Consider the following 14,502-nt stretch of genomic DNA (forward strand, 5'->3'; position numbering starts at 1 on the left):
TTAATTTCATTAATTATTTTTATTAATGGCGATTGTTATCATATAAAAAGAAACGAAGACTTTAATATAAAAAATAAATACAACCTAATTTTATTCTTTTGCTTCTAAACATACTACCATATGAATGACTACTTATTTCTCGTGTTATAACAAACAATATTAGGGAAATCTTCAGAAAAGTCCTAATATTTACGGAAAAGTTACTCTTTAGTCCCAAGATTTTTTTTTTTTGAACGAAAAAGTCCTAAAAACCGGTAAAAATTTGCAGTTTGACCCTTTTTGACCGGTTGAAACCAGTACTAAATTAATTTGGGACTATTTCGTAAACTAATCCAAAATATTGGGACTTTTCTGTAAACAAAAAATATTAGGACTTTTCTGTAAACAAAAATATTAGGACTTTTCTACAAACAGAACCATTATTATTATTATTATTATTATTATTATTAAAAATATAAATAAGAATACTATTTTTTTAACTTGTTATTATTAATATTGTTACTAATACATATAAATGCATTAAATAAAAAAATAATATTAATGACATTGTTTAAGGGTGGAGGTGGAGGAGATGGTGATGCTTTTAGTATTGAAATCGTGAATGTCTACTTGTATATTTTTACTTTGTATATGGTCATTTCATATTTGTTATTATTGTTTTCAATTCAGAATAATAATACTTAACAATTTGAAAGAAGTTGCATATTAATAGTTTAAGGTAGTAGAGTTTCTCAATTTGTATATAAAATTGTTTAAGGTTGAAGAATTATTTTCCGAACCCAACAAATCCACTACAAACATCTGCATAGGTAACCCATATCAAAATTTAAAAGTATTAATTACAATATTTTGTTTAATAAAAAGTAATAGGAATAATACAAAAATATTAATCAAAATTCAAAAGTATTAATCCAAAAAACATGTCCTATTACTTTTTATTAAACAACACAATGTAATTAATATTTTTGAATTTTGATATGGGCTACCTATGTAGATGTTTGTAGTGGATCTGTTGGATTTGGAAAATAATCCTTCTACCTTAAACATTTTTATATACAAAGTGAGAAATCCTTTTAGCTTAAACTATTTATAAACAATTTTTACAAATATGCAACTTCTTTTAAATTGTTAAGTATTATTATTCTGAATTGAAAACAATAACAACAAATGTGAAATGACCATATATAAAGTAAAAATATACAAGCAAACATTCATGATTTCAATGCTAAAAGCATCAACATCTCCTCCACCTCCACCCTTAAACAATGTCATTAATATTATTTTTTTTCATTTAAATACATTTATATGTATTAGTAACAATATAAATAATAACAAGTTCAAAAAATAAATATTCTTATTTATATTTTTAATAATAATAATAATAATAATAATAATAATAATAATAATAATAATAATAAGGGCTTTGTTTTGTTGAAAAATCATAATATTTTTGTTTACAGAAAAGTCATAATATTTTTTGTTTACAGAAAAGTCCCAATATTTTGGATTAGTTTACGAAATAGTCCCAAATTAATTTGGTACCGGTTTCAACCGGTCAAAAAGGGTCAAACTGCAAATTTTTGCCGGTTTTCGGGACTTTTTCGTTCAAAAAAAAAATCTTGGGACTAAAGTGTAACTTTTCCGTAAATATTGGGACTTTTCTGAAGATTTCCCACAATATTAAACTGAGAATTAAAATTATTCATTAGTATTTGGGTTTGTTAGTGAATTAACAACTACAGTTCGTAAATAAGACTAACAATTTCTAATATATATATATATATATATATATATATATATATATATATATATATATATATATATATATATATATATATATATAATAGCTTATGCAAACTCATGAAGGAATTATAGAACAAAATGGATATAAATAAAATTTGAACTACAAAATTTTTGGACCAATATATATTATATTAGTTGAACTTACAATTTCATAAAAGAATACCATGTGAACAATATTAAAAAATATCAACAAATATATTAACTTATACAAATTAAGATCTTTGATTACCATGATTACATCTTTCTCATTTTACACAAAAAACATGCATCCAGTGGAGGTTTGTGTATTTTTTATTTATCGTTCTCTCCATCTTATTCTACAAATTCTATAAATATGTTCTACATAAAAGCTATATCAATTAACTACAACTAAGTACCATAAATGAGAGAACTTTTGATTTTTAGTAACTAATTAGTTGAAAGTTAATATATATAAGTTAAAAACTCTTTAGTGGTAGTGTAGTGATTAATTACTTGAAAGTTTTGTTGGAGTTTCAAATCAATATACTTTAAGAAAAATGGCTATATTAAACCATATTAACTTTGAACAACTATATATATATATATACATATATATATATATATATATATATATATATATATATATATATATATATATATACTAGTTGCGAGACCCGTATATTATACGGGTTAATTAAAACAAAATGTTAATATAAACGATTAAATAAAAATTTTATTTGAATTTGAAATTCAAAATAACTGAAAATTATGAGAAAAAAACATGCAAAAAATAAATAAATTAAAATTATGTGTTTAGTTATCAAATTTGTGTACTAAATGGGTAAATTATAACAAAATGTTAAACACAAAGGTTGAAACTGTAAATTTATTTGAAATTGAAATTAAAATTTAGAATTTGAAATTTGAAATGAATAGTCATTATTGTAGGTTTAATTTATGGAAACTAAATTAACGATATATTGGAAATAAAAAATGAAGTAAATGACAAGTGGAAAATAAATATATATCTCAAAATTATGACAAAATGACATGTGGCCAATTGAATGGGAAAATGACAAGTGCCAAAATTATTCTTATTTATTACGGTAGATATATATATATATATATATATATATATATATATATATATATATATATATATATATACTAGGCGAATGCCCGCGCATTGCGCAACAAAACATACATAGTTGAAATTTTTACAAATATATGTTTTATTAATTATAACAATAACGTTTTTGTTAAATCTTATATAATAATTCGTATACTAAATTGATATTATATACTAATTGTTGTGAATTATATGATAATATATACATCTATTATAACTACATAATCTCAATCGTTTTAATGACCTCTACTAGCGAGTTACTCATGAATAAAGTTAAATATAATATATGATTTAATTTTATATATAGTTGTTGTTATTGTTAATTAATTTTTTGAAATTTATTTGTTTAACATTTTAAATTCTATTACTATAATTATTTAAAACATTAAACGTTGTTTTTTTTCAAAGTAACAATATAATCATTTGTATATAGTTATTTTTAACTATTGCTAATAGAAGTTATTTTAAGTTACTTAGTTGAAAATTTTTAACGATTATAAATATAACTTTAGGAAATATTTTTGTGACATTGATATTACAATTTTTTTTTTGCATTTAACACTATAATTTATCACTTTTGACTATTCACAAAATATTCTTTGAATTTTTTAAGTAGAACTGAAATTTATATTTATGTTGATATTGTAATGTTATATTTAAAATAACAATTTATGTATTTTGTCCAAACTGTTTAATAGTTGTAACTTTAATCTGATAATGGTTTACATAAAACAACATATTAAATGTCATAAATTAAGTATAATATGTTAAAAATTAAATACATAACCTTACAAGTAGAAGTAAATATATTATTTCAATATTGAAATTTAGTTTATTTATGATTACCCTTAAGGTTTGATATTTATTTAACCTTATTAACCAACTTATAATCATTATTAAAAAGACCCTACAATTTATCACTTTTAACTATTTACAAAATATTCTTTGGGTTGTTTGAGTTAAACTAAATTTCCTTTTAAGTTGACAATGTAATGTTATATTTAAATTTATAGTTTAAGTATTTTATACAAATTGTTCAAAAATTGTAGCTTTAAAATGATAATGGTTTACATCCAACAATATATTAAAACTAATAAATTAAATATAATATGTTAAAAGTTAAAAAACATAACTTTATATAACCTTATTAACCAATTTATAATCATTATTAGAAAGAAATTGAAAAGTCATGGTAGTTTCAATTAAATGCGGTGAAAGGAAAAGTGCATGGGAGTTTCAAATGAATGTGGTGAAAGGAAAAATGTCTCTTTTATAAGTATATAATGATGATAATGATAATGATAATGATAATGATGATTATTCACCAACTTATAATCATTATTAGAAAGACACTACAATTTATCACTTTTAACTATTTACAAAATATTCTTTGGGTTGTTTAAGTTAAACTAAATTTCATTTTAAGTTGACAATGTAATGTTATATTTAAATTAATAATTTAAGTATTTTATACAAATTGTTCAAAAATTGTAGTTTTAAAATGATAATGGTTTACATCCAACAATATATTAAAACTAATAAATTAAGTATAATATATTAAATGTTAAAAAACATAACTTTATATAACCTTATTAACCAACTTATAATCATTATTAGTAAGAAATTGAATAGTCATGAGAGTTTCAAATGAATGTGGTGAAAGGAAAAATGTCTCCTTTATAAGTATACTAGTTGTGAAACCCGTATATTATACGGGTTAATTAAAACATAATGTTAAACATGAGCGATTAGATGAAAAGTTTATTTTGAATTTGAAATATGTAATAAGTGAAAATTATGAAAAAAAAAACGTGCAAAAAATAAATTAATTAAAATTATGGGTTTAATTGTTAGACCCGTGTACTAAACGAATTATTATAATAAAATGTTAAATACAAATGTTTAAAGTGTAAATTTATTTGAAATTTAAATTGAAATTTCAAATTTGAAATCAATAGTTATTATAGTAGGTTTAATTTATGAAAACTAAATTAATGATATAGTGGAAATGAATAATAAAGTAATTGACAAGTGGAAAATAAATATATTTCAAAATTATGACAAAATGACATGTGGCCAAATAAATGATAGAATGATAAGTGGCAATAACATTTTCATTTATTAGGGTAGATTAAATACAAATGTTTAAAGTCTAAATTTATTTGAAATTTAAATTGAAATTTCAAATTTGAAATCAATAGTTATTATAGTAGGTTTAATTTATGGAAACTAAATTAATGATATAGTGGAAATGAATAATAAAGTAATTGACAAGTGGAAAATAAATATATTTCAAAATTATGACAAAATGACATGTGGCCAAATAAATGAGAGAATGACAAGTGGCAATAACATTTTCATTTATTAGGGTAGACTAGGTGTAACCTTGCGCGTTGCGTAAGAATGCATTTAAGTGGTTAAAATAATTATAGGAAAAAATAGAAATATGTTGAAATTTACGTTTTTTGTCATGTTTTGGGCATTAACCGAATTATCAAATAACATAAAAATCCATGACTTTATATTTTGATACTATCTAATATAGTCCATACCTTATAAACTTTACTTTTACTTTTATAATATCCAATATATGTTATAAGTTTTTGTAAAAATTAATATAACCTACTTTTCTTATGTCCGATAATACTTTTTTAAATAAAATAAGAAATAAGCTGTTTTGAATGAGCTATTACTAAACAATATTGAACTAATAAACTTTGTATTACATTATTTATATTACACCAAAAAATCCAAAATTTTGTATATGAACTTTCAAATATTAAACACTGAAATTAAGAATAAAGTCATACAAAATACATCATTATACATAAATGTCATCAAGAGTTTTAAATAAGTCGATTAGTAAATATGATATTTAATTTTAATTATATATTTTGCAAGGTGTACGTTTGACTTTATGTTGATGCGCCGAGAATCCTCTTCCTTAATTTGTACCTAAAAAATTAAGGTGAATAAGAATATAAAATAGATATTACTAAGCATTAATATAAATAATTAAAAAAGAGTATGCTGATCGTCTACCACCGGTTAAAAACAACATTCCTCTCTAGTGGTATCGATTCCTATGTGAAATTGAAGTAGTCATTCTATGTACACCATGTTTTCTAATTACATAAACAAATATGAGTAACCAAACATAAAAATGTTATCTTTATGTAGGAAAAATATTTTAGTTAACTAACAAATTAAATAATATCAGTTTAAGAGTTAGGATTTCAAAACATTAATATTTTTATTAATCAATCAATTAAGTAATACATATTGAAATTTTTACAATCATTATTAAAAAGCATTTGAAATATTAGATTTTAAATGAATTTTGGTTGAAGTGTTTTGACCACTATTATAATATATATATATATATATATATATATACATATATATATATATATATATATATATATATATATATATATATATATATATATATATAGAGAGAGAGAGAGAGTGAGATAGAAAGTATACTTTAAGTGTTAAATCATAATTAAAAAAACTTTAGAGTTGCATTAGTTTAAAAAGAGGGTTTCAAATGAATGTGGTTTGAGGAAGTTAAAAAAGGGTGTTTCAAATGCATGAGATTCAAGAAAAAATGTTAGTTTTATAAGTATGTATGATAATGATATATATATATATATATATATATATATATATATATATATATATATATATATATGTTAGTTATTGGTTTATTTTCCTAGAATACATCGCAAAACAGTAATGTGTTCAAACCTACTTTAGCCTCCTCAAAACCATTAATTATGTATCATTACTCCATACAATGAAAATTCAACATTATAACCTTTCAAGGACACATCACAATTTTTCATACGATTTTCTACTATTTATTATGAATATTTTAAAACAACATATCATAGCATGCAACTCAATCTTAACAAGTTTGTGAATATCACATTTATCAACCTAATTAAAGCCATTTTCAGGCTTAGGTCAAATCTAATGAAATTTACTATAATCAATTTCTGAACCTTGGGCATGGGTTTCAGGTCCAAAATACTTTCCATGAATTATTTATAATGTTACTAAGAACAAGACATAATATTGATTCTCTCAACCACATTTTAACACTAGGGTTAGGGTTTTCGATCCAACACCTAACCCTATTGACTAGGGTTCATCCCCATATGAACACATAATGTCTCTACATCTGTAATACACTCAATAATGAAGAAATATTACCTAGGTCATTGAGATTGAATGCTACAAACAAGGCTTGTACCAAACATAATTTCCATAAACCTTCCTAAAACTTCTACCTTGTTTGAAAACCGTTAACTCTAACTCATGAAAGAGAAATTGAAATACCTCCGGTCAAAACTTTCATTTGTTTCGTAGGAACCTTCAGTTAAAATTTCTTGAAGATCCAAATGTTTGATCTTCGTGGATCGTCCAAACAATACTGTAAGGTCTTCAAACACAAGAATTCTAGAAATTTTCTTTTTGGAGTGAACTCTTACTCATCAAGGATTGCAATTCTAGGGTTTGGGGGTTGCCCCTAGAACAAAAAATAGTGATGAAAGATAGGTCATTCTCGTTTTGAAACCATAAAGGGAATTTATTTTGGCAAATTTGATGCAAATGGTCCCTAAGTTCCATGAAGTCTAATAATTTAAGTTTCAAACATGCCCCTTTCAACCCCTCCTCTCCATTTATATTCCAGTTTAGGTTATTTTGGTGTTTCCTTCGTTTTTAAAATTAAAATAATTAAATTAAATAATAAAACTACATAAATATTAACATACTGAAAAAAATGAGATGTTACACATCTTTCTTTTCGTCGACCCTGAAAAGTCACAAAGACTCCGTCAAATCCCTAATACTTCACCTCTAACACTCAACACCACACCCACATCGATTTTGAAAATCTTCTACTTTGCCAAATGAAACCGAGATTTTGTAGGTTGATAAACCATAAATTTTGCAACATGAAAAACCAAATTTCCTACCAAAACTAAATCTACCATTAAAGAGAGATTAAAATCAAACCAAAATTAAGACCAACATCTTGAGTGTCAGGATCAAACTTAACGGTGAGAAAATAGAGGATCAAGATTAGGAAATTTGTTACCTTCGTCGCTTCATTTTTGTCTCTGGCAAAATCTGTTGATTCTCCCACATACCTTCAAAATTTGCGTTTTAGCTTCCATTCTAAGTTCCCATAAAAAATTACCGGAATTGGTCGTCGATGGGGTGGTGTCTCTCTCTCGAAAAGTGTTAGCGTTCTCTCGTCGGAAAAAGGGTTTGGGGAAATTTGTTAAAATGTAAAAGGAAAAGGTGGGTGGGAATTTAATTTAGAAATGAAAAACAGAAGTAATACAAATTTTACTTGTATGTTTGATAGGACCAAAGATGCAATAAATTACTCCAAACCATAAGAACCATCCGTGTAGTTGACTCGAAAAGATTAAAAAATTATAAAAAGAAAAAAAATTCACACTCAAATTCATCATTCTATAAAAATAAACAACCAAAAATTAGATTAGACGTTTTAAGGACAATCTACTATAATAAATGAAAATAATTTTGCCACATGTCAATCTTTAATGAGTTTTGACAGTTGTTATTTTGTAATATTTTTAAAATAAATAATATTCACATGTCAATTTATAGCTTTTTTCAATTTTTAAAATTAAAAAGCCATATAATACTTATATATATATATATATATATATATATATATATATATATATATATTATCAAATTTAATAAATATTATACTAAATTGTAATTAATATGTTTCTTCATTTATTATTTCAAAATTTTATTTTAAAAAATACTTATTATTTACATTTTAATATTTTTTTTAATCAACCCGTGTAAAATAAAACCACAAGATCGATCGGTGTAAAACGAAAAAAGAACTTAATTTGCAACTTTTACTATACATCAGGGCCATCTATGGTAAATAACTAAATATACTCTATATTTAATTTAGGGCCGTGGGCAGTAAAGAGTAAACCCTAACTCTATGTCATCTTACAGCAGATGATCGGCAGAGGGTAAGATGGGTAGGTTCTACTCCATTAAAGCGTTAACCTTCATGTTTATTTATTTATTTATTTTTTCTTTGAAAGTCGTATGGGAGATCTCGATATCCTTTTACTGCTATATGAACTTATTTGAGAGATTGTGTTTGAATCATGATGTTTATGATTGCTTTGTACATTCAAGTTGAATACGTAAACTCTATTTTGGGATTTCATTTTTTGTCAGTTATCAAGTTGTCACGTATCATTGGATCACAGAAATCAAGATACTGATTAAATGATTGTTAAGAAATTGAATCCGCTAAAAGCTATAAAAAACAGAGGTGAACCATAAAAATCAGGGCATGCTGTTAGGGCTATTTTGGATGAAAGAGAGTGAAAGGGCATTCATGTCTTTTTGAACAAACAACAAGTCGATGTCCCTTTGTTACTCTTCTTGCATTTGATATGATATATGCAGCCCCTACCATATTTCTGGTCCATTGCTAGTTTCTGTGGCCCTCTTGTTAAAACATTATCTTCTTTAAGAAACTTGGATTATCATCTAATAAGGTTACAAAATACTAATTTTTGAGTTACATTTCCTAAAAAATGCTTACAGTTATTAAATTATATGCACTTCAAATAAAACAATTCCTCTCTCATGAGTTGTGTTACCACACCCAAAACCTCCTTTGATAATAAAAGGATACTAAGAAGAGTATCAGAAATGTCAACTTGTTCTGTGTTTCTTATTGATTTCCATTTTTCTTGGAATAACCAAGTCCCGTTTTTATTTCTGAATCTAATGACAGAGAATTATAAAAGGAGTTCTGTAACTTGTATTGGAGAAGATAGAATCAATAACTTGCCAGAGGACTTGGTAGACTCAATTTTAGAGCGGGACCATTTGAAGATGCTGTAAGGACAAGCATTATATCTAAAACATGGAGGTATAGATGGACATAAATACGGGCTCTGGTTTTTGATAAGAAGTTTTCAAAGAAATTTGCAAAAAATGAAGCTTTTGGTCATAATGAGTTTATAAAGATCATAAACCAAGTCTTGACCCTTCACAAAGGTCCTATCTTGAAATTTCATCACCATATACCAAACATGTCTGTTGATAGCTTCCAAGAAGTCGATCAATGGATGCTACTCTTATTAAGAAATGGAGTCAAGGAACTCATTCTTACTAGTTCAAATCAACATTATGAACTTCCTTCTTATGTGTTTTATTGTCTTGAGTTGACAAAGTTGGAACTGGAAAATTGTTTTTTTAAGCCACCACTTGAGTTTGAAGGATTTCTCAACATTGAAAAACTTCTTCTGAAGGATATTGATTTTGGGGCTAACTTGTGTGGAACTAAGATCAACCTACCACAGCTAAAAACGTTGTCCCTGTATTCATGCACAAATGTCTACAATTTCAACATCAAGGCTACAAAACTGAGGAATTTAACTGTCATTGCTTATCCTGATGCCATGTTCGCCACATTGTTAAGTAACTTGACCAAAATTCGTTTTTTTTATATCGATGCTCAGTTCCTCAAGGTATAATTCTCAAAAAGAGTTTGCACAAAGATGTACTACTATTTATCTCAAATGTGGTTCTCATGCTAGTTAGGCAAGTTAAAATCTAACTTTCACCTCATAGATGTTTATTGCAGAAAATATTCCAAAGTGGTTTCCGCATCCAGTTAATAGCTTAAGGCATTTGTGGTTCGGAAAATTTCAATTTGGGGACTTGGATCAGCTTCATGGTGCTCTTTGTTTGCTTCGGAACTCACCAAATCTTAAAACACTGACTATGAACTTGGAGATGGTAAAGTGTGTGTGTCTCTCTCTCTCTCTCTCTCTCTCTCTCTATATATATATATATATATATATATATATATATATATATATATATATATATATATATATATATATATATATATATATATAAGCAAAAACTGAACCGAAAACCGAAAAACCAAAAAAAACCGACATAACCAAAACCGAAAAACCGAAACCAAAGCAATAACCGATTGTTTAGGTTTGAATTTTACAAAAACCGAAAAATAACGGTTTGGTTTGGTTTTGATGTATAAACCCACCCATAAAAACCGACCGACCCACATATATTCTTTATATTATGATTTAAGTTTTTAGTTTTAGACTTTACATTTTATCTCTTTAATACTTTATGTTTATTTTCAACAAACTATTAATGGTGTTAAACTTTGATCTTTTGAACACTTTTATGCTTTTATAATACTAGAATTCGCACTCTTATTTTAGTATATTTAAAGTAGATATAATACTATTTATCGCAACGTATTTTCACTAGGTTTGAACCCAAAAACTAGAAAAAAAACAGGAGCTTATAAACCCACGGTTTAAAACCGAAAACCCATAAACCCAACCCGGAAAACCGAAAAACCGACCCATGCAAAAACCGAACCTATATGGTTTTAAAAACCGAAAAACTGACTTTCTACGGTTTGGTTTGGTTTTAGCCAAAAACCGACCCAAACCGACCCATGCTCATCCCTATATATATATATATATATATATATATATATATATATATATATATATATATATATATATATATATATATATATATATATATATATATATATATATATATATATATATATATATATATATATATATATATTGGTTATACGATACACGAGTTGGAAGCTAAAGTGTGGTTGAATTTTTTATGCTATTTTAGGAGCCTCAAGCTGACATCGGGCCTGCGTCAAGTATTTTGAAATCTCCAAACTCCTTGGACTATAAATTGTGTCGACTGACAACTGTGGAGATAAGATATTTAGAAGGATCAAAACCGGAACTGCTTTTTATAAAGCTTATTCTTGCTCATTCCCCTTCTCTCCAGAAGTTTACCATTAAAATAAGTAGAGCTTCTAATGTTCAAAAAAGACTTGAAATTGCGATGAAAATTATGCAGTTCCCTCAAGCCTCCACAAAAGCAAAAATGTTCTACCAATTGTAGTATTCTTTAGTTCTTTTACGTCAACCTTACTGAACTGTTTATCTGGCAAATTTTCATTTACATTTGGTTGTTTATGAAAGAGTTGATTGTTTAAAATGCTAATTCCCTCCATGATTATAGATATTTTGGCTTTCCTGTTCATATAATCATCTTCATTGGCTTTGTTTTAATCATAAAAGCCAATCAAACAGAGTCTTCATTGACTTTGTTTTATAACTAGAGGCATGGCATTCTAACTGTAAGAATAGGTACTTTTGAATAATTTAAAATTAAAATTGTCTATGGTTATTAAGATAAAATATAAAGTTTATCTCCTAGAAACTAGTTTATAAGCTTGGTGCAATCTAACATTTTCTTTAAAACAACTTTCGTTGTTTATTTTTCAAGTTTCAATCAGGTCTACTTTATTTCAATAGAACTTCTTTGTTTTTGATGTATCAAAATATATATACAAACCCTTCATCCCTCCCTATCCTCTCTTTAGTCTGCAAAGAATGGGGTTTCTTTCACATAATCAACCATGGATCAAAATATAACCTGTATATTTTATACAAGTGTTTTGTAATTCCAAATCAGTACCTTGCTTCAAGATGTTTCATTTTGGGTTTACCAACACTTCTTCTTCTCCACCTGCTCTTTGTTGTTTGCACGAGTACCTCCTCCATAATTCATATGTAATTTACTAACATATGAACAATGTCAATTACTAGTTCCATGGTTTGAAAGACTTATGGTATAGGTAACTCAAGTGCTTAATTACTTATATGCCCCTACCCCCTGGTTTACTCGTCACTTTTTTTTGGTTAGATCACTTAAATTCTTGATTCCAAAAAAACAAAAATTATTATAGCATTGTACTTTCATTTCTCATTACAATATTTTACTTGCAAGTTATTTCTTATTAGGTAATTATATACTTTCATTTAGTTTTAATGAAAATTGACATGATTATATAATTTCTTTGTGTTTTATAGTTAAATCCTCCACCTTCAGAAGCACTAAGACTAAGGTATTGTATAGTTTTATAAACATATTTTATAATCAATAATCTTATATCTTATTGTGGTCTCTTTTTGTTTATTAAAAAAAGCATAAATGGCGTGTAGGAAATCAGTTTCATACTATTTTATCTTATGATTTTTTTTTTCAGAATAAATGAGAGGAGATATCTTTGCGTCTTCGAACTGATGACCTTAAGGGTTTTAGAAAATATCAAAGCATTAAAAAGTCTCTGTTACATGAACATTTTTTCTCCAAATAAACAACTTACACATTTTTTTCTTTCTGGGTAACCACCGCTAAAATTCCTTTTGCTCGGTTAAATGATTTCAAGCTGTGTGCAGTAGCTTTTGACATTGATGCTACTTGTTTTACTAGCACATGGGGTGTAAACATATCTCCTTTAGCTTGAGCAGTTGATCCTAAAAGATGTCTGACATCAAAGTAGTAAACCAATCTATAGAATGTAAGTTGGACACATGAAGTGATTGGTAAAAACGAGCACCTTTAAGTACACTGTTGAAAATCTCTGACATATTTGTGGTGAGCAATCCATAATGCTTTCCACAATGATGTGCAAGTGTCCATCTACAAAGTGAGTTCCCCTAATGCCATTGGCGAGCTTGTGCATTTAGGGGTTGTTTGTTTGCTTCTTAATAAGAGGCATATCAGAATCTTTTCCATTAAGAGTGTTTGTTTAGCTATTAATTTTATATCTGAATCTGAAATTTATATCTTATTCGGTCAGACATGTTTCGCATCTGAAAGAAGAAAAAAAGGGCTGCTTCCCATTTTGCGCTAATCGCATAAACATGCTCCTCCCCCCCCCCCCCCCCATCGCATACAAGACACAAAAACACCCTCTGAGGCTCCGACTTCCTTCCAGCATCAACACCACCTCCGACATCTCCCTTCGCCACCGCCTATGTTCTCTATCCTTCCTTTAGTGTCGTCATCCCCTAATCTTCACCTTACGCAACTATCCCTGTTTGAGGATGGCAACAATGGAGACCTTCCTCTAATTGCTTTGATTGTTGTTTGCTTTTGTTGTATGCCACCCTCCCACGTTCACTTCGGCGCGATCGTTTTCTTTGTTTTTGCCGTAATTGCATAAGCATGTATGGTTTTCGTTCTTCATAAAATCGCCATTTCTTCATTTCTTTTCTCTTGGTTTTTGCTGAAATCGGTAATGATGCTTTGTACTGTTTCAAATATTGGTTTTTGTTGTTTTGTTCTTCAGAAAATCATGATTTTTGTGATGTTTTTTGCTGCTATCTTGTTTATTTGTTGATGAAGTTCACCATCTCATGCTTTATGTGATTATTTAATTTAACGTATGTGTAGATTCCACTTTTTTTATTCTGTTAGATTGTGAATTTGGTTGTAGTTAAGAAAGAAACACTGAATCAAATGTGGTGCTTATGTTTCAGATATGAATTGTAGTTTTATGAACTGTTATTGTTTTTTGAGTTGTGTTCAGTTTGCAATTAGCTCTTGTTCTTCTCATTGTTGATTGCAATTTTTGTTGTGTTGGGGCTGCCATAATTCAATGCTATTAATAGTTTAAAGCTTATTGATTTTGTGTTTCTAATTATTTA

The 14,502-nt window shown here is 26.9% G+C and overlaps 1 pseudogene; it reads left to right on the forward strand.

Annotated features, from left to right (window-relative positions):
* The first annotated feature begins 9,628 nt into the window (after nucleotides 1-9,628).
* On the forward strand, nucleotides 9,629-12,001 carry LOC111879253 (F-box/FBD/LRR-repeat protein At1g13570-like; annotated as a pseudogene).
* Nucleotides 12,002-14,502: the final 2,501 nt, after the last annotated feature.

The sequence above is a fragment of the Lactuca sativa genome, chromosome 1 (genome assembly GCF_002870075.4).
Source record: "Lactuca sativa cultivar Salinas chromosome 1, Lsat_Salinas_v11, whole genome shotgun sequence".
NCBI classification, from domain to species: Eukaryota; Viridiplantae; Streptophyta; class Magnoliopsida; order Asterales; family Asteraceae; genus Lactuca; species Lactuca sativa.